This window comes from Parasteatoda tepidariorum, chromosome 1, assembly GCF_982258835.1.
Source record: "Parasteatoda tepidariorum strain Cologne lab strain chromosome 1, Ptep-v5.0, whole genome shotgun sequence".
NCBI lineage: Eukaryota > Metazoa > Arthropoda > Arachnida > Araneae > Theridiidae > Parasteatoda > Parasteatoda tepidariorum.
Genome location: NC_141755.1, coordinates 14,781,024 through 14,799,846, shown reverse-complemented (window position 1 = coordinate 14,799,846; position 18,823 = coordinate 14,781,024). Strand labels below are relative to the sequence as shown.

Sequence of the window (18,823 nt, the reverse complement as noted above, 5' to 3'; positions counted from 1 at the left end):
ATTATGTGTACAATTTAGTTCAAAGAAGAGATTACGCTTGATCGAACATCTATCTATATTATATAAAACGCTAATACGTACGTATGTATCAATAAAACCGATGATATTTCTTTCTCGCGCTGGCAACAGTTTTCATTTTTAATTGATTGGATTCGGCGCGCAAGAGCACGTAGTGAGCATCATATGGCTAATCCATGTTATATAAAACGCTAATACGTTTTATTGATAGGCTTCGGCGCGCAAGAGCACGTAGTGAGCATCATATGTCTAATCGTGTGAATTCTCACCGAATTGGGTATAATATGAAAAAGGCACAACTACTTCCACTTACTAGGAATAACATTTACCTTTTAGTTTAATTAATAAACTGAGTATTAAATATGCTTACTAAATTCATAAACTTCGGTAAAACAACAATATAAATTATTTCCAAAGGAACTAGACTAATACAATTCCAACCTGGCGAGTAGCGACATATAACAAGACACTTCGTTTGATGCTTTTACTTGTTGCTAGAAATCAGGTTCGCAAAAAATGCTGTTTACTAGTTAAATTTAGTAGGAATAACACGATCTGTGACGTAGGCTATAGTATACCCAATTATCAAAAAAATTCTCACAAAATTATCTTCATCGAAGCCGATGCTTTACATCCGGCATTCAGTACTATTTCATATTGTTTTACAACACATGGTTTTAGCCCTCTGGTGGGAAAGACTTTAAAACAAAACTTACAACAGTTACTTTTCTCAACAACTGAAATTTAGAATAGTGTGATTAAGAAAAATATGTGAACTGTTTGCAATTTCAAATTTATATTGAAATGCACAGGTTTAGAATTTTCTACAGTGAAAAATTTTCGGAACTTCAATATTCAAAAAAGTATACGAAAGCTAGACGTTAAGAGCATATCCAATGAGCGAGCAAAGCGAGCATCGGATTGCGAAGCAATCCGAAATGAACTGCGAAAGCAGTTCCGGGGGTTGGTGAGCGCCAGCGGGCAGGGGGCGAAGCCTCCTAGTTGTTAGAAATATTTAAGTCATAATCACATTTAACCGTATAATCGCATAACTTCGCTGTAAATGTGTTGGAAATTCGTCTACTAAACCGTATTCTTTCTAAAATATTACCACTTCTAACTACTAAAGAAGCATAATATAAAGAACGCTCTAGCAAATAAATTAGATTTTTTTTTTTACGTAGAGATCCATGTGGAAGAATCAAGCTTTAAGAATTACACGTGATAAAACATTTTGAAAAATATTCTAAACCGTGTTGAACTAAATAATAACATAACTCTGCCACAACTGTGAATTAAAATTGTCTACAAAATCGTACCTTTTCCCAAATCATATCACCTCTTATTACTAAAGAAGCATAAAATAGACAACGCTCTAGACGTGAATAGGTTAGAATCCTTTTTTTTTTCACGTTGAGATCTATGCAGAAGAGTCAAGTATAGGAGATACACCTGGTAGAGCATTGTTGCCGACAAGGGAACTGACTTCATACCAGAAAGATCCTATGTTCGAATCCGAGACAAGGCATGGGTGTTCATTCATTCTCTGTACTATCTGCCCTTACTGTGGGAACAACGTTGGCCCATCTAATATGGTTCTCCTGAGAGAGTGGCAAACAAATCTGTCTTGCTATTACCAGAGTGACGAGCGTCAATCGGGTGGGCATTGGAAAAAATAGAACATTGTTGAAAATATTTTAGACCGTATAAACTATTTAATCGTTTACCTTTGCTGCAACTATGTTGGAAACTTTCCTATTAAATCGTACACTTTTCCTGATTATACCACCTCTGATTACTAAAGAAGCATAATATAGAGAACGCTCTAATGAATCAGTTAGAAACCTTTTTTTTATCAGAAGAGTCAAGTCATGTCTTTTGTTTTTAAATTAATTGGTTTTTTAAGTTTTCATTGTAACATCCTGCTTAACCTGCTCTAAACATCCAGAATATGGATATAGAGGATTTAAAATATCGAATAACTATTATAGATGCATAGATATGAATAATAGATATAGAAGAATTAAAATCTGCAGATATTAACTGTTAGCGAACTAGAATTCCTAGGAACAAAACCTTTACCAAATTGTACCAATATTTACATGAAACTCTTATTAGCACACTAGAATTAATTATTAGCACACCGTGTGTTAAAAATTAGTAGAATGTCTTACAAAATATTTTAAAGAAATATTGAAAAATGCAAGTCATAAACAACAACAAAGATATCGTTATATTGTGCAATGATTTTTCATATTCTAATTTTACATTTAAAAAAATAACTAATTGAAATAGCTTTTGAGGCCAAAAAAATGAATTTAAAGAGTTGAGCCAAACAAAAGGGTATAATGCGTTTAGTCAAAGAGCTATCACAAGAGCTGTTTAGCCAAAGAGCTGTCACAAGAGCTGTTTAGTCAAAGAGCTGTTTAGCCAAAGAGCTGTCACTAGAGCTGCTTAGCCAAAGCGCATTTGCTTTAAACAAATTTTCATCTTAAAGCATCGACACCAAAAAAGCTTTTAAAATTCCTTACTTACTGAAAATTATTTTATTTAAAGCGCTTCTTATAAATTGTTTTCATTTTTTCCTAATACTTTACGTTTATTACAATTTAATCGAAAAATAAAAATTTTAACAGTGGATGTTTTTAGATTAAAAAGTATAAATTTATAACATTTAGATGTTTGCATATCAAAATAACAATAAAGCATTATAATAATCTCTTCATATTAGGGCTATTTCGGTATAATTCCTTTTCCCTTATTCCCAAGTACTTAAAAGCAAAATAGTTTCCCTCTCTAAACCAACAACTCCTAATACATCATATCGAAGCATTATACGAGACAGTTTCGCTTTTACCAACAGCTTATTTTAAGCTTCCTATACTTGATGACGTCATTAATGAAAATCCCGTCCTGGTATCATTACATAATCTAACCTGTCTTTAAAGTCCTTATGAAATAAATCTGAATAGTTTAATTTTCAATTCATTAAACTCATCATTCCATACATGTTTGCGGGAACAAACTTGATTGATATCCTACTGGTCAACGATGACAGTGACCTTCCCTCTCTTCAGTGTCCGTGCGACAATTGCTACATTGATCTTGTAAGAGCTTCCTTCCTCGCTCTCAATTCTTGTCGACAATGTCTTGCAAAGCCTTGCGTTTCTCATAAGATAAATAATGATTCAGTTTTCTAAGGTTCAGAGACTCAAAAGGATTTACCTCACAATGTATATTATATAAGCAAAATAGGATAAATAGTATTTACTTCTTGCAATTTCAACAAATAAAAATATCATAAATTTTTTTTAAAAAAAGGAAGCAGGTTTGAACCTTTTGATAAGACACAAGTGTCACTTTTTTATTTTTCGCAAATCAAAAATATATTTCGGTAATTGTTTAATCATAAAAAACAGTCAAATAGTTACAAAAAAAGCTGTTAGATAATCGGAATTATATTCGTACTAAAATACAAAATCGAAAAAAAGTAGTTTGTAAAAAATTGTTTTTTTTTTCATACATATATTTAAAGACTTAACAATAATTGATTTTGTAAACTAAAGAAATTTCATTGACAAATTACTGTTTCTGTTGGATATAAATAGCTGCAAATAAATGCACATTTCAATAACTATTGCTTTGAAGTGAGTCGTGTTTGGAAGACTTTACCTTTAACGCCGAAAAAGACACCGCTGTTACATACTGTATTTCATAACTATAGATTATTTTTAAAAAAAATTTCACTTTATTTGAACTAAGTTAATGCAAAATAATGAATGAAGTGTGAAAAATATGTTGCTTAAAAATTTTGCGTAAAAGGGTTAAAATATTTTAGGTAAAATGACTGAAGCATTAGGTTTTATTATTACTTTTAAACGTATACGTATTTTTATATTCGTATTTTTTTCTAGCAATAAAAGTTTAAAAAAATTTTTCAGTCTTTTCTAGGGGAAAAACTAATATATTACTTCAATCTCACGAATTAAAAATTCTTTTTTACATAAAATGTGTTTTCTTTTTTTTTTCTGCAGTTAATAAATGCATTTCGAAATTTTATATCTATTTTGAATACATTTTGAAACAGCAAATTTGTCAATTTTATTGCATGGTCTTAAAAATTTTGAGCATTTCCTGCAATTTTAATCAACAAGCTCTTTTTTGTAAGTCGTCATTTACATCAGAAGTATTCTGAATGATGCAGTTTTTTTTCGTCTATTTTATATACATAATGATCTAATACAAATACAACTATTTTTCACTTTAGTCGGCTCTTTCTCTCTCGCAAAAAAATATTATGGAATTAAAACATATAATCAACAAACGTTATAAAAATCTATAAAGATATTTTTACAGAAAATTATTTATTTATTCTTCATAACTGGTGTGTTTCTGCGAACCATTAAAATTGACAAAACAATAAAAGCATACAATTAAAATTGGTGCTCTTTCATTATAAAATAATCCAACATTTTTACCTGATTATACATATTTTATGATAAAAATATTTATAAAAATACACATTTTTGAAACATTTTTTAATTTTGAACCTATAAATAAGTTATAGTTAATTTTATAATAAGTTTTATAAGAACCTGCGTTATTTCCAAAATGCAAGTACTGGAAGAAAATTTTGCCGTCTTGGAAGGACTTTTTGATGAACAAACCCGCATTTGCGTTACATGGAGAGGAAAGTCACGAGAACCTCCTATGGTTAGCCAGACGACAAGGGGACTCTAACTCATGACGGGTGTGGAATTCATATCGACCAAAAGTCGCTGGAATTCGAACACGGTTTACCTCATTGGAAGACGAATGATTTATCTGAATTACCACAGCTCAATATTTAATACTGCTGTTTTTCATTTGGGCGATTGTCTTGAGCTTTCTTCTAGATTTACTCAAGTAGAGAAATATTGGAGATCCCGTGGTCTAATGGCCTAGAGGCGAAAGGACTGGTATTTGATTATAAAATAATTGTAGTAATCAGTTTGCATTAGTTATATAAGAAAAAATTTATAATTGTGCAGCAATGAAGGGTGGTTAGAGAAACGAGCTAGGCACCTAGTATGTAGTTTAGGCAGAAAACTAGTATTCCTATGAAATTAACAATATCTTTAGAATTTTACGGTTTTATATTTAGCATTCAATTTAAGCTAATTTGAATTACATTTGTTTGATATTTTATGTATTGAAACGCTTAATTTATACGAAAGATTTCAGCAAAGTGAGTTGAGATGTATAATTGCCAAAATAAACAATATTATTTACAGTCTTAATTCGAAAACAGAAACTTATATCCTATTACAGACTAATTCTTAAAAAGTTTTTAAAGCTTATCTATTTTACAATAGCAGATCACTCGCCTCTATTAAACATTATTTTCGTATCACTAAAATGAATGAATAATAGCGTATTCTTCATAACAACTATTCTCACCAGCTAAAATTTTACTTCTTCTTTCAGGGACCATGAAGAACATCAAACCTTTTAATAAGAATGCTGACCGCAAACTGTATTCCTTGTGTCAAGAAATTCCAACAGCTTATTGACAACCGTGTCAAGTATCAAGCTTTTCCCGTTCTCTCAACTCCTGTAGTATTCCTCAAAAATATCTGATAGGAGTCGGTTGCTCATTTCATCCCATTACTATCTGTTTGTGCGTGTGTTGTGTGTGTGTGCGTGTGACATAAGGCGGAGACCTTTGATGTGGTTCTAGACACACCATTGTCTATGGTAATGGTGTTGCTTCTTTTAGCGGATGTTAGCTATTCGGTACGCTATTGTATTTCCTTGCTGCTGCCCTTTGCTGCACAAGGTAAGACACTTATTGTATAATAAAATTAATGTTTTATTTATGTAATAATCAATGCATAAAATAAATTTAAACTCATTGATATGAAATTTTAAAAGAATTCTTACATGTGCTGTGAGTGCCTCAGCAAAAAGGGCGAAGGGCGTACATAATAATATCGAATCTGCCTACACTGTAATTAATTCGGGTTGAAATTACGGTAAAAAGTGTCAGTACTGAGGAAGTCTGTAATTTTATCCGTAAAATCCATCTCTACCGTAACGTATTACAGAACAAAATATCTGATGTATCGTAATCTTTACAGTAATAAATACCGTAAAAGCATTGAATCACTTTAATTAAATAAATGTTACTATAAAAATTACAGTAAAAATGGATTTTACGGAGTATTCACTTTAAATGTCTGTGCTTTATATCGTAATTTTTATAGTGTAGTACCAGAGTAAGTAAGCGCAATGATTACCCACGAATGAAGAATTACGACCCGTGCCCCAAGTTCAGCATTTTGTCCAACAGAAGTGAAGGCATATTACAATTATCTAATGTTATTGAAAATCCTACTAATTAGTTTAATCCATTCTGGAGGCATCCATCTTTTCCTGACTTTAAATTCTCTTTTAATGCTTTCATGCTAAGTGCTTGAGCAATTAATTTCCCTTGTCTGCGTTGCACTCCTTTTAACTTTCGTTATAACTTTGAATCTTGGCCATTAAAACTGTCTTTTGGCGATATTGCTCATGCTCATTTTTGTTTAAGCACTCCTGCTTCATTTATTAAAATCTGCCTGACTGAATTTCAAACAAGAGTGAAAAGCATCATATATGATCCTGATGTGAACAAATTGACCAAGTGATAATACCAAGAATTATTACATCCAATTACAGCGCGACTTCCGAGAATTTTAATGACAACCGTAAATACCATTTGCTTTAAGTTATAAAATTGTTATAAAATGATAATAAAAACAGATGCAGAGCAAAAATTTTAATGTAGTTTTTCATCAAAATAAATGTATATGTGGTAAATTAAATTCTCATATCACAACTATAAATAAAAATTCAAAAATGTCAGGTGAAAAATAAAGAATATTAAAATTAATAGTAGTTAGCTGTAAGAAATTATTATTATATGTTATTAATAGTTATTTGCTTAAAACTAACTAGTTACACTTTGGGTAACAATCAAAATTCCAGCAAGCTTAGTTTCATGCAGTATCATAAATTACTATGATACCTAATATTTCATATATCCAAATCATCAATTTCGTCCTTCTCCAAGCAAAAGTAAGATGGGCTAATAACATAGATCAGAGCTTAAAGCTGAGAACTAATTTCCCTCAATTTTCCCTAATTGAGTACGAGTTTAGTTGTTTGCGGGAGACCTTTCAATTTCTCTTTTATCTTAACGACTTCCTCTTTTTACTTTGGGTTTTCTCCTTTCGGATAAAGAATGACCGTGATTAATTATGTTTTAGGAAAGAACGGAAAATTAAAAGTTTGTGTCGCTAGTTCTTTTTCTAAACCTGAACAGCCTTTACGAACGCAAATGAAAGAAACGCGAGTTCAGAAAGTATCTAGTTTCTCTTTTCGATCGTGAATTATAGCTTCTATAGAAAAAGAAATTCATTCAATAGATTTACGAAAAATTAACTAAACACTATCTTTATGTCGAAAAAGTCGTTTGGTAAATTAAAACTTAGAATGATTAAATGCTATTAAATTAATCATAATGTTTTCAATTTTGCATCTAATTTCTCAAATTTCAAAAGAAATAAATGACACTTTAAAGTGCAAAATAAAAATTATATTCTGCTGTAATTACATTTATGTTAATAAAAAATTATTAATCAAAATAAAACAATATTTTGCGCTTTTTTTCAACAAATTTTTTGTAAAACAAAATTTTTACGATAAAACGAACTGTTAAATTATTTTAAAATCGCACGCTTAAAAATAAAACTCTCATTTTTAACGATTTAGTGATCTTTAAATTGATTTTCATTGTTTTTGTCAATCGTTTCGTCAGGAAATGACGTGATTTACAGCGAAACGGGAATTCACAAATAATTGACAAAATTACTTCCCCGTTAATATGACATCTCAGTTCCGTTTGAAAATTTCTCAACATTTTTAATTGGATATATAATATAATTGATATATAATTATTATAACTGATTTTAAATTATGATGGAATAATTAAAGGTCAATATGCTAGCTCGTCGAATAAGTTCCCAGGAATAAAGTGAAAAATGATATCTCATACTCCAGTTACTTTACGTTGCGTCATCTGATCAATTTTGTTAAACCATATGCATATAGAGCTCAATACTTCAACCAAAAGCAAGAAAAACTTTAGAAAATTTCAATTTTCGATCTCAAATTCCTCAATGTTTACGAGCCAAACTATTGTCTTACATTAGTTAAGCTGTAAACTGTTCTATATTTTTATGTAGTATGTAAAAAGAGTAAGAAATATTTTTATTACTTTTTTACTTATCAGTGTACAATAATCATGCAAATTTGTGTACAGTGCACCAAAAAAAAACGGACTACTCTGAATAACTTTTTATATAATGATCGGGTCTTTACACTCTAGGACTCAATCTTTTTGGTTCGATGAGGTGACCTCAAATATGCAAATTAAAAAATCCAGACGATTTGAGTTACAAAAACATACTTTCTCTAAATAAACATACCTTTTTTTCAATGGATTTGGAATTCTGAATCCCCAAAATATAGGGGGTAGCCGCAATTTAGGAAATATGGTACACTGTAAATGAAATACCAATAAAAAAGAATATGAGCAAGCTATTTAAACATGTATCGATTTCATTTTGTAACTTTGCTGTAGTTTTACAACAATCACAGAACTTAAGCAGTTTCTCTTGTATCGTAATTCATAATACGATCCTTTATATCGTTTATGTTTGTATTCGTACGTTTCTTGAATTCAAAATTTTTGTACTGATATATTAATATTTATTATAACTAATGTTTTATATTCGCATAAAATTTACAAATGAATAAATTAAATTTATATTTCATGAGTAACGCAAATCAACACTAAAATAATTATGAATTAAAAATTAATCACTGTTATTTTAAATATCAAAGCAACTAATTCTAAAAATTTTACCTAATGCAATTTAAAAGAATCAGGCAAATTACTTGGAGGTACAAAATAAGAATTTTAAGAAGAATCTATAAGTATTACGACTCTATAAGTTCTCTTGTTAAATAAAGAGTATGAAAAATTTTTAGGATTTAGAGAATTCTTTGGAAACAAAAAAATTGAGTCTGCGAAAAGCGGAAAAGAATTTTTAGCAGCATTCCTTAAACTGCATTTCATAATCCAACTGATTCATCAGGAAATAGTTTCTAATTAAAAGACTAGAAAGAAAGTTTTTGAACAATTTTAATTAAGAATTGTCTGGAATTAACACTTTTTAACAAAGTTTTCAAATTAATATGTAAGTAAAGTATTCACATTGGAATTGCAGAAATATGTAAAATTATCAGATTGTATTACAATTACAGTTCATATAATTAATTTAATTATCCCAAAAGTAAGAATGATAATTAATTTAGCAGTTTCGTTCTTTAGAGAATATATTCTTTATAATTTCAGTTCTCAATGTTATTCATTTCAAACAACTGATCTAATTATGTCCCTACTTGACTAATATACATTTAAATATATATCATATTAATAAAATGTTTACATTATTTTTCATGATTAATATCACTAATTTGAACGCTAAAAGCTTTGTTAAAACTATTTTTTTCAATTTGCTCTGCGTGTTATACTTTGACAATTACAAAAAAAATATATATATTTCTAATTATTTTTTTAAATTGTTACATGGTAATAAAATAAGTTGATCTACAAAAAATAGTACTATAATTACATGTTCGAATATAAAAATTATTTAAATATTATAATATGACTAATGAATTACTGTCTTGCTAAAAGTTTTAGATTTCCTCTCAGCATTACGATATCATTAATAATCTTAATGATACCGTTGTAACCAAGAAAATATTTTTTCCTCATTAAACTATTCCTATATAAATATCTGTATTTAGACACACGCAGATATCTATGTACAGATACTACACGGATATCTACATTTCGAAATTATCGTCTATTAATTATGATTATGTTTCGAAGTGTTTAACTTTCAAAATTTATTCAGATAACTATCAATATTTATACCTCTCTTACAACCGTGATTTATGAGTAGAATTGTTGAATCTCTGCCGCATATATAGAAAGTTAAAAAGATTGCGTATTAATAGCGTCAATTTGCAAGTTACTGATGAAGAGTTCATTGAAACCAAATAGTATTTTTTTCAATCGGCATACAAATTTTCCTCCTCAATCCTAGATATATTATTTAAAGTTAAAATCGTAACGCAAAATGTCATGAGTTTTAAAAATGTGAAAATTCTGCATGAGTCATTGTGGTAATTATATATATATATATATATATATATATATATATATATATATATATATATATATATATATATATATATATATATATATATATATATATATATATATATATATAGCAATCAATTCTGAAATTAACGTGAATCACTTTTGCAAAGGAAATATGAATTAAAAAATTATTAATTAGGGAAGAAAAAAAAATTTATAACTATAGTGTCAACCTTATTTAAAACATTTCTTTTATTTTTAATGCAGTTTTTATTAAACAACTTTAAGATCTGTTATGGGAAATTTTGTAATAAAAATTTTGACCACTTTCCAACTAGCCAGTGCACTAAAATCTCTTTTGTCAGCAGAATGCCTGATGGCAGTGAATGTTTCAATGATATCATTATAGTCACAGGAAGATTTTTATCAACAACTAAAATTTTTCGCTAATCCAAATTTTAGCGCACTTTCCAAATAACTTAGCAACTCTAAATTCAACTGCAGCTCTGTGTTTGAGAACAATATAATCAGTTTTTTCCTGACCACTTAAAGTAGAATTTGTCTCTATAATCGTTTCTGGAATTTATTATTGAATATTTTGGCTACTTTTTAATTAGCCAGTGTTTTCAAATTTTAACTGAACTTTTATGTTGGATGACAACACAAGTATCAATCGTTTTCTGAATTCTAGCTATTTCATCGTCTTAGGGAATTTAACGCCCCCCCCCCTAATACTTTGATCCCCTTTCATTGAACTATCGTGCTCAAAATTTCAACTAGTGCATGATGCTAGTCCAATTTGGTATCATTTTTTTAAATAATTCGAGTAAAATTAATAGTGATATTAATGATATCACTATTTTATTTATCGAAATTTCTACCATTCAAGTTGAAACTCGAGATTTACAGACATAAGACTAGAGCCGTGATGGCTCAGGGGATAAAGCGTTCGCCTTCCAATGAGGTGAACCGGGTTCGAATCCCATCGATCGTTGGTCGATACGAATCCCGCACCCGATTCACACCGATAACAGTACTAACGTAAAATACCCTCAGTGGTAGACAGATCATAGGTTGGAGTCCCCTTGCCGTCGTTCTAACCATGCGAGGTTTTTCATGGATTTCCTCTCCATGTAACGCAAATGCAGGTTAGTTTCATCGAAGAGCCTTCCACGGAGGAAAAAGTTCTCCCAATACTTGATCCAGGAGTTCCTTTGTCTTCTGGATTGGGTTCAAAATTACAAGACTACGGAATTAAACATAAATAGTCGTAAACCCGAAATTGGGAAGGTTGTTCAACGACGGTTATGAAATAAAAATTTTAAAAAATTACCGTTGATTTAAATTTTTTAATGTTACAGAGACGTATTTTAAAAGAATTACTATAAGAAAAATAAACATGTGATATCAGTTAGCTTTAGAAATATTAATTTGGGGATGTAATCCACGAATGCTACCACGTTAATGTTGTTTATTGCGTTTATCTAACACAATGAATAAAAAATAATTAAATATTAAAATACATGCAATATTTTTTTTGATGAAATTGAAATATAAACTAACAAATATCATTGCTAATAATCTTTAAAATATATGTAAAACTTAATCACAAGCTCATCCCGCTTGAACGGTTCATCTTAGGATGTTCTGATTTCGAGAGTGACCTTCCTCCTGCTTCGAACTATCTGTATGCCGAATTTCATAGCTTCCAGTTGAATGATTTAGGATTTTATAAAGGTCACGTGAACACACACGGACAGGCGTTCATTTTTATCAACATAAATTTCGCAGTGGACACTGAAAATGACGCTCATCGTGCTTTACATTAGGGATTTAAAGAGAGAAAGATCACAAGTAATCTCCATCATGTGTCGTACAAGGGATAATATAACAATTATAATTGGCTAGAATACTTTTTTAGAAATTTCCCGTAGGATTTCATATTTTTATTGAAGAAAAACTTATTATTATAATTAATGCATTCTTTAAACTTATATAACGGAAGTGAATTATTAAGATTACGGGTTTCATTTTCAATTATGAATTCAGAAAGATTTTCAAATAAATAATATAAAAAGTTTTGTTAAAGCTTTTAATGAATAATAATAATTAAGATTTTTCTTGTTATTTTCAAAAGCCCGAACCTAAAATCGTGTTGTAACGTACAAGATGTTTATAAGTACCGATAAAAAACCATTTCAACACCTTCCTTGCAGATAACAAATTGCACTATCTCTCACTCTTAAATTTTGATAAAAAATAATTCCCTATTAAGTAATTGGTAGGAACAATTGTTGGTCTCTTATCTTTCCTTTTTCAGATTTTCTAACTTTTATGATCAGTATTTTATATTTTTATATATTTCAATATTTCTGCAAAGTATTTTTTTTTTTTTTTTTTTTTAGCAATGTCAGATTTTGTTTCTTTGCAAATAGTACTTTGTATTCGTATTGTATTTTTGAATGTATGTCACCGTTTTAAAACTATCTTCCGCCTGAAGCAAATAAATGTCTTCTTCTTTTATGAATGAAAAGTCCCCTTGTTATATTTTCTTCATTACAAATAAAAATAAAACTTACCTAGACTCGAGACAAAAAATAATAATAACCATTTTGCACTTGGCAAGCGCTGACTAGAAATTTTCCTCGTCCCAGTAATTAACAGAAAGAAATTTAAATTATAATTTTCTTCCACGTCGTTATTTTTTCCTTCTAAATTATCTCTTGGCATAGTTTGCCATAAAGAGTAAAATAAGCATTTTATAAATAACGATTAGGAATTTTCAGAATGTATATCACCTTTAAAGTTATAATAACGTCCCTTTTTTTAAGATATTTAATAAAGGACTTTAAATAAATACTTTTGCTCACTGATAATTAAAAGACGATTTATTTTATTTCTTTTTGAGCTTTCTTATTTATTTACAAGTTTCAATTAATCATCATTTAAACAACATCCCTTATAATTAGGATGGAATCATTTAAAAGTTTATGTAGTATTTTTTTTTATTATAAGATAGAATTTTTAAGAATATGCTTTCCTATTTTATTCTTAAGCAACTTAATAAATTGCATTTTACATAATTTAGGCATGCGAAATTTGAGAGTAATATTAAATCATTTTATTTTGAATCTGCATCAATAGTTTTATTTTTATTTATCAGAAATTGAGAACTTTATCAAATATTGATTTAAAATCATAAGGAAAGTTTGAAAATGCTGCTGATTTTCGTTTTGAAAGCCTGTAAAATGCAGAATATAAAATGTTTTTCAAAATTAAAAAATAGCTGTTTTAATAGGTATTTTCTATAAATACACTTGAATGTTTAAAAAAAATTTAAAAATGTTTAACAACCTTTAATTAAACGCGAAAGCTTTCAGCTTACATTGTTATAAGCGTTGCTACACTGTAAAAAATTGAGAATTAAATTACGGTAAAAAGCACTGGCACCCTGAGTGCATCATCAATAAATTCAATTTAATTGCGAAATGCGAATTTACTGTAAGCTTTTATACCTTAATATTAATCTGGTTACAATGATTCCGAGATTTTACAGTAAATATTACTATAAAAATTACGGTTTATAAAAAAATTTCTCATTAAAACTGAAGTTTACTGTAAAAAGTACTGAAACCTCGAGTGCCGGTACTTCTATCAGTAATTTGATCCGGAATTTTTTTATGGTGTATTTCACATGTTCTAACGTTAAAGCTGAAATTATTTAATACAAACTTCTCTGTGGATGTAGCTATGAAACAGTTATTTTTTTAAATTGTGTATTTTGTTTGAATAATATCAATAGTACGATCAGTATTGTGATTCATAGATGAACCAGCGGAAGCCAATCAGATTAAATCACTTCAATGCTGTAAAATTTTGCCAATCTCTGAGTTTTAATCTTATTTTCATCGTTCAACTTTATACAAAATTAGGAAACACACTTATATCAATTTCAATTTCTTTCGAATTGGTGGGAACTCTGGTTAAAAAGAAATTTAAATAAAATATTTATTAAACACACTGTGAAAAATATATGGATCAAATTACGGTAAAGAGTACTGACACTCAGAATGCCGGTACTTTTTATCGTCAAATTCATTTTTACCGGAACATGTTAAGGAACAAAAATTTTATTTACCGTAATTTTTTATAGTAATAATTGCAGTTTAAATACTAAATCACTCTAATTAAATAAATACTACTGTAAAAATTACGAAATTGTATTTTTCGATAAAAATGGATTTTCGAATGATACGTCCAAACTGCAGTTACTCTATAACGCAGTTTGATCCGGAATTTTTCATGATGCGTTCATTTTATTTATGTTACTGATGATGCTACTTAATAGGGTAGAGGTCTTAAATTAAATAAAATGTAATAACGGTGTGTAAACTCTACTTTTCTTTCCTAATTATCTAGAAGCAAACACTGAGATACCTAAAATCGTTGAGTTTTTTGAAAATAAATTCACAACAGAACTCATGGTTCTAAAAGCAGATCTAATAAATACTATACTAAAGAATATTAAGTAGCAAAAAGTCTCTTCATGTTTCCATTCAATAAAAACAAAAGAAACACAAATTTATTAAATCTATACTCAAATTAACAAGCATGCATTTATTGTCTTTAAAATATTATCTATTACTTATTGTTTAAATATAGTTATGAAGTCCTATTGTTTCTTACTCTCATATACTAAGGTAAATTAAATAAAAATAAAGATTCAGGGAAGAATGAGAAATGCAAATTTTAATTCTATATGCATAGCTTAATAAAATCCAATTCAGTGAGCGAACGGTAGAAAATGTTGGCTTTTCACGTAATAAATTCCATTCAGAAAGGAATTAATTTGCATATCGTATCAAATCCCTCCTTATTCATAATTTATAAAACTCTCTTTTAAAATTTAAAACAAACATTAATTTTGCACATTTAGTGTTCAAACTCCCTTTAGGTTTGCTCCAAGTTGAGCTAGCATTTTATGTGAGGGAATATCCACTAAAAGCATTTAATACGAGGCGTGTTTATTTAATCACAGGAAAAAGCAATTTATCAAAAGTCGAAGGGTTGTGATTGACTGTGACACCATTTATTGTGATACTGTAACACTTCAACTGAAAGCGTGCCTGTACTTAAAAGCTGGTCAGGCAAGTCGACAGGCACTTAAACGCTGTGCATTTATTATACAGATGGTTTATTTTCTCTAACATAACACGCAGCGACAAAAGGGTTATGAAGGATTGCAATAAATTTAAGCTTGTCTTAACGAATAAAAATATTAGAAGAACAGCTTTAATGCAAGTAAACACTATATATCTTCTAAAACGTAGAAAGTTTTCTGAAAATAGTTGAAATATTGCAGTATTTTAAAAATATTGCAGCATATTAAAATTCTCTAAATATCATATTTCTATTTTTTGAAATAGTTATTTTAATAATTGTAAATTTCACTGTCTCCATGTTTTGCAAATCTTTAGATAATATAACTCTCATTAAAGTATAAATTTCCCGATTTATCTATTTAATGTTTTATTTCAGTCACAGCACATTTAAAATAAATTTTATGAGTTGCTATTCACATTTTTAATTTAATTTTTTTAAATACTCTATTTTGAATTGTAACTGGTGATCGTTCTTCAACTTGATGGAGTATCATATTAAAATTAATTTATAACTATATTTAAAAGAGAATCGGGTACAAAGAGAACTCTGCTTTTGCGACGAAATTACTGATGACATTTATCAAAAGTCACATGAAACTAGTCATTAGCAGTCACCATGGTATTTGGAGATCAATGTAGAATAGCGTAGGCCAGGGGTGGCGAACCTTTATGCACCAACGTGCCATTTTTTTCAAAAAATTGTTTAATGAGGTCATAGACGTGCCGTCAAATAATGTTGACTTCGTGATTATTGGGAAAATAATAATACTATCAACTCAAAACTCTTTTATTTACTAATAAAAAAAATACATTTTGCAATGTCTCAGTTATACGCGTAATTCAACTTAAAGTAACATCAGTATGACTTCTGTTGTTGTAGATTAGATGACAAATAACTTATATTGGGTTGTAAGATGTTAGTTTAAGCAGGACTGTTAAATTTTTTTTGCTAGTTATTTATGGTTAGCTTGTTTTTTATGGTTATTAATTGTTTTTTGGAATTAATTGTAAATTTTCTTGTTAATAATTGTTTTTTTTGTGAATTTCAATTTAATTGTTAATATGCTTTATAGTGAACTTTGTGATCGGTATAGTGTGTCAGGTGCCATAAATGGCACGCGTGCCATTGGTTCGCCATCCCTGGCGAAGGCTATCTGTCAATGAAAGCGTTTTAGAGAATTAGATTATAAAAAATTTTATTGTTTTACTTCATGATTTCTTGAAGTTTTATTTTTGATAATTTCAACATATAATAACACCTCGTTTAACTATTACTTTGAATTACCAAAGCAGGTTTTGAATCACGTGGAAAATAATTTGAGAAAAAAGTAAGTAAATCCCAAATGATTCAGGGAAATATTTCTTTAATTTTCGTAGAAAAATATATCTATTGACAAGCTTTTTTGCGTTAAGCAGTCAGACAAAGCTAATATGCACAATTTTAAGAAATTTAGCAAATTGGACTACATTTTAACGTACAAACTTTGATTCTGCGAAACGAAATGCTGACCACATTCTCATTATCATGCATTGCGTCTCGGCATGCAAAATGACAGTTGCAAGAGTGATTTACACTACTTTAATCCGAAATATGCTGCACAAACATTTATAACTTTTTGCATTTTTTAAGAAAAATATTTATAATAATGCAAAGACAAACAGATATTCATTATTGTGATATTTGTATTCGCTGATGCTTTACAAAATGCTCGCACTTTACTTATATATCATTAATAAATACTGTCTAACATTTTCCTTACATTTCCTTAACATTTAGTTCGTTGCATGTTTTCGGAAATATTCCTTTTTTAAATATTGTTTTTTATTCTATTTCCAAGTTGACGTATACAGGTTGTTAAAATAAAAATATTACTAGCATTTTTTTAAAGCAATGCGTATTTTAAAAACATCTTCACATTTTTCATAGACATTAAACAAATTCCTTATTTAAATAGAGGGTAATGCTCCACCTTTGTTTTTATAGATATATGAATCCTTAAGATTTTCGAAAGGTATCGTTTTTCTTGTTTATCTCCTTTGTACACTGTTAGAATTTTATCAGACTGTTAACTGTGGGAAAAATCGTTTGCTACCTGCTCTTATCTAATACGGTTAAAAAACCAAAAATTGTATCTCACAAACTAGACCCAACTAATGAAGCCATTTAGTACCTTGTAACTGTGTGCATAGTGTAGCTGAGAGGGTTAATCTATCAGTCTCATGACCAGAACCGAGGTTCGAGTCCCAGCGTTGACCACACAATATTTCATCCATTCCCTGCAACATCTGAAGAGCTTCCACTGTCTTGCACTCACCAATAGTCATTACCTAACTAAATGCCTGGCTCCAATGTCCATCAAAAATGTATTTTTTAACGGTTTTGAACAAATGCTTGCTGAAAATTGTTAAAAAAACGTATAGTTTTGGTAGAAAAAGACAGTTAGTTTAACGGTTTCCATACCATAAAAGTAAAAAACGTTCTTTAACGTAAACTTTACGGTTAACTGCTGCAGGTTGTCTACCATTATTTTAGAAAGAAAATTATAACAGTGTAATGGCCGCTCGTTAGGCATCAGAAATTAGCTGGAAGTGAATTAGTTTTAAAATTAAATAGGAATGAATTACTTGAACGTAAAATAAAACCTTCTATTTTTCAACTCTCAGAGAGTTTTTCGGAATTTCAAACCTGCATAAAAACATCGATTTTTCCTATGTTATTGAAAAGGAAAGTTGGGCATAGACAGAGAATTTATTGTAGAATTTAAAAGAGGGTTCAATTCTTAGTCGGGATTAATAAATTGGGTCAAACACAACAAAAAGAAGGTCCTCGAACTTCGCTCATTATAAATGCTTTGATTAAATATTAGTTTTTTTAAATCAATAAAAAACATATTAAAAGCTTACTTATAACATAAGCAAGTTTTTTAATATCTTTAATGTATAACATGGATTAAATTTTTCATTAGAAATTGAATTTTAAACCTACAACTTCTTAAAAATTTGATTTCTCAGAAACTATTTGAACAATTCAGCTCAAATTTTAAATTTTACCATGAAAGATTACTTTTTTTAAAAACTGTTGGAAAAAAATATGTACCTTAAAATTCAAAATTGTTTTATAATTATTAAATGAAATGTTAAAGAAGTACTAAATATTTATTAAAAGTTAGTTTTTGCTTGAAATTATCTTTGGAAAAATGAAATTTTATAATCGTGTGCAAAAATTTTTCAATTCGTTTGAAAAGTTCTCACGATATGTTGAAATAGGCCAAAACTGAAATTAACGTTAAGAGGTTCATACTTTGAACCACAAAATGCACAATTATTGTGAAATCGGTTGAGTAGTTTATGTGAAATCGAACTTTTAAAATACACCTTTTTTTCG

The 18,823-nt window shown here is 29.0% G+C and overlaps 1 protein-coding gene across 2 annotated transcripts in view; it reads left to right on the top strand.

Annotated features, from left to right (window-relative positions):
- Window positions 1–18,823, top strand: part of LOC107456457 (neuropilin and tolloid-like protein 1) — a 324,895-nt gene that overhangs the window by 57,458 nt on the left and 248,614 nt on the right. For both annotated transcript variants that reach the window (XM_043042842.3, XM_071180165.2), the window contains exon 2: window positions 5,485–5,836. The gene's annotated coding sequence lies outside the window, so the exon portion shown is untranslated. The remainder of the gene's footprint in view (window positions 1–5,484; window positions 5,837–18,823) is intronic.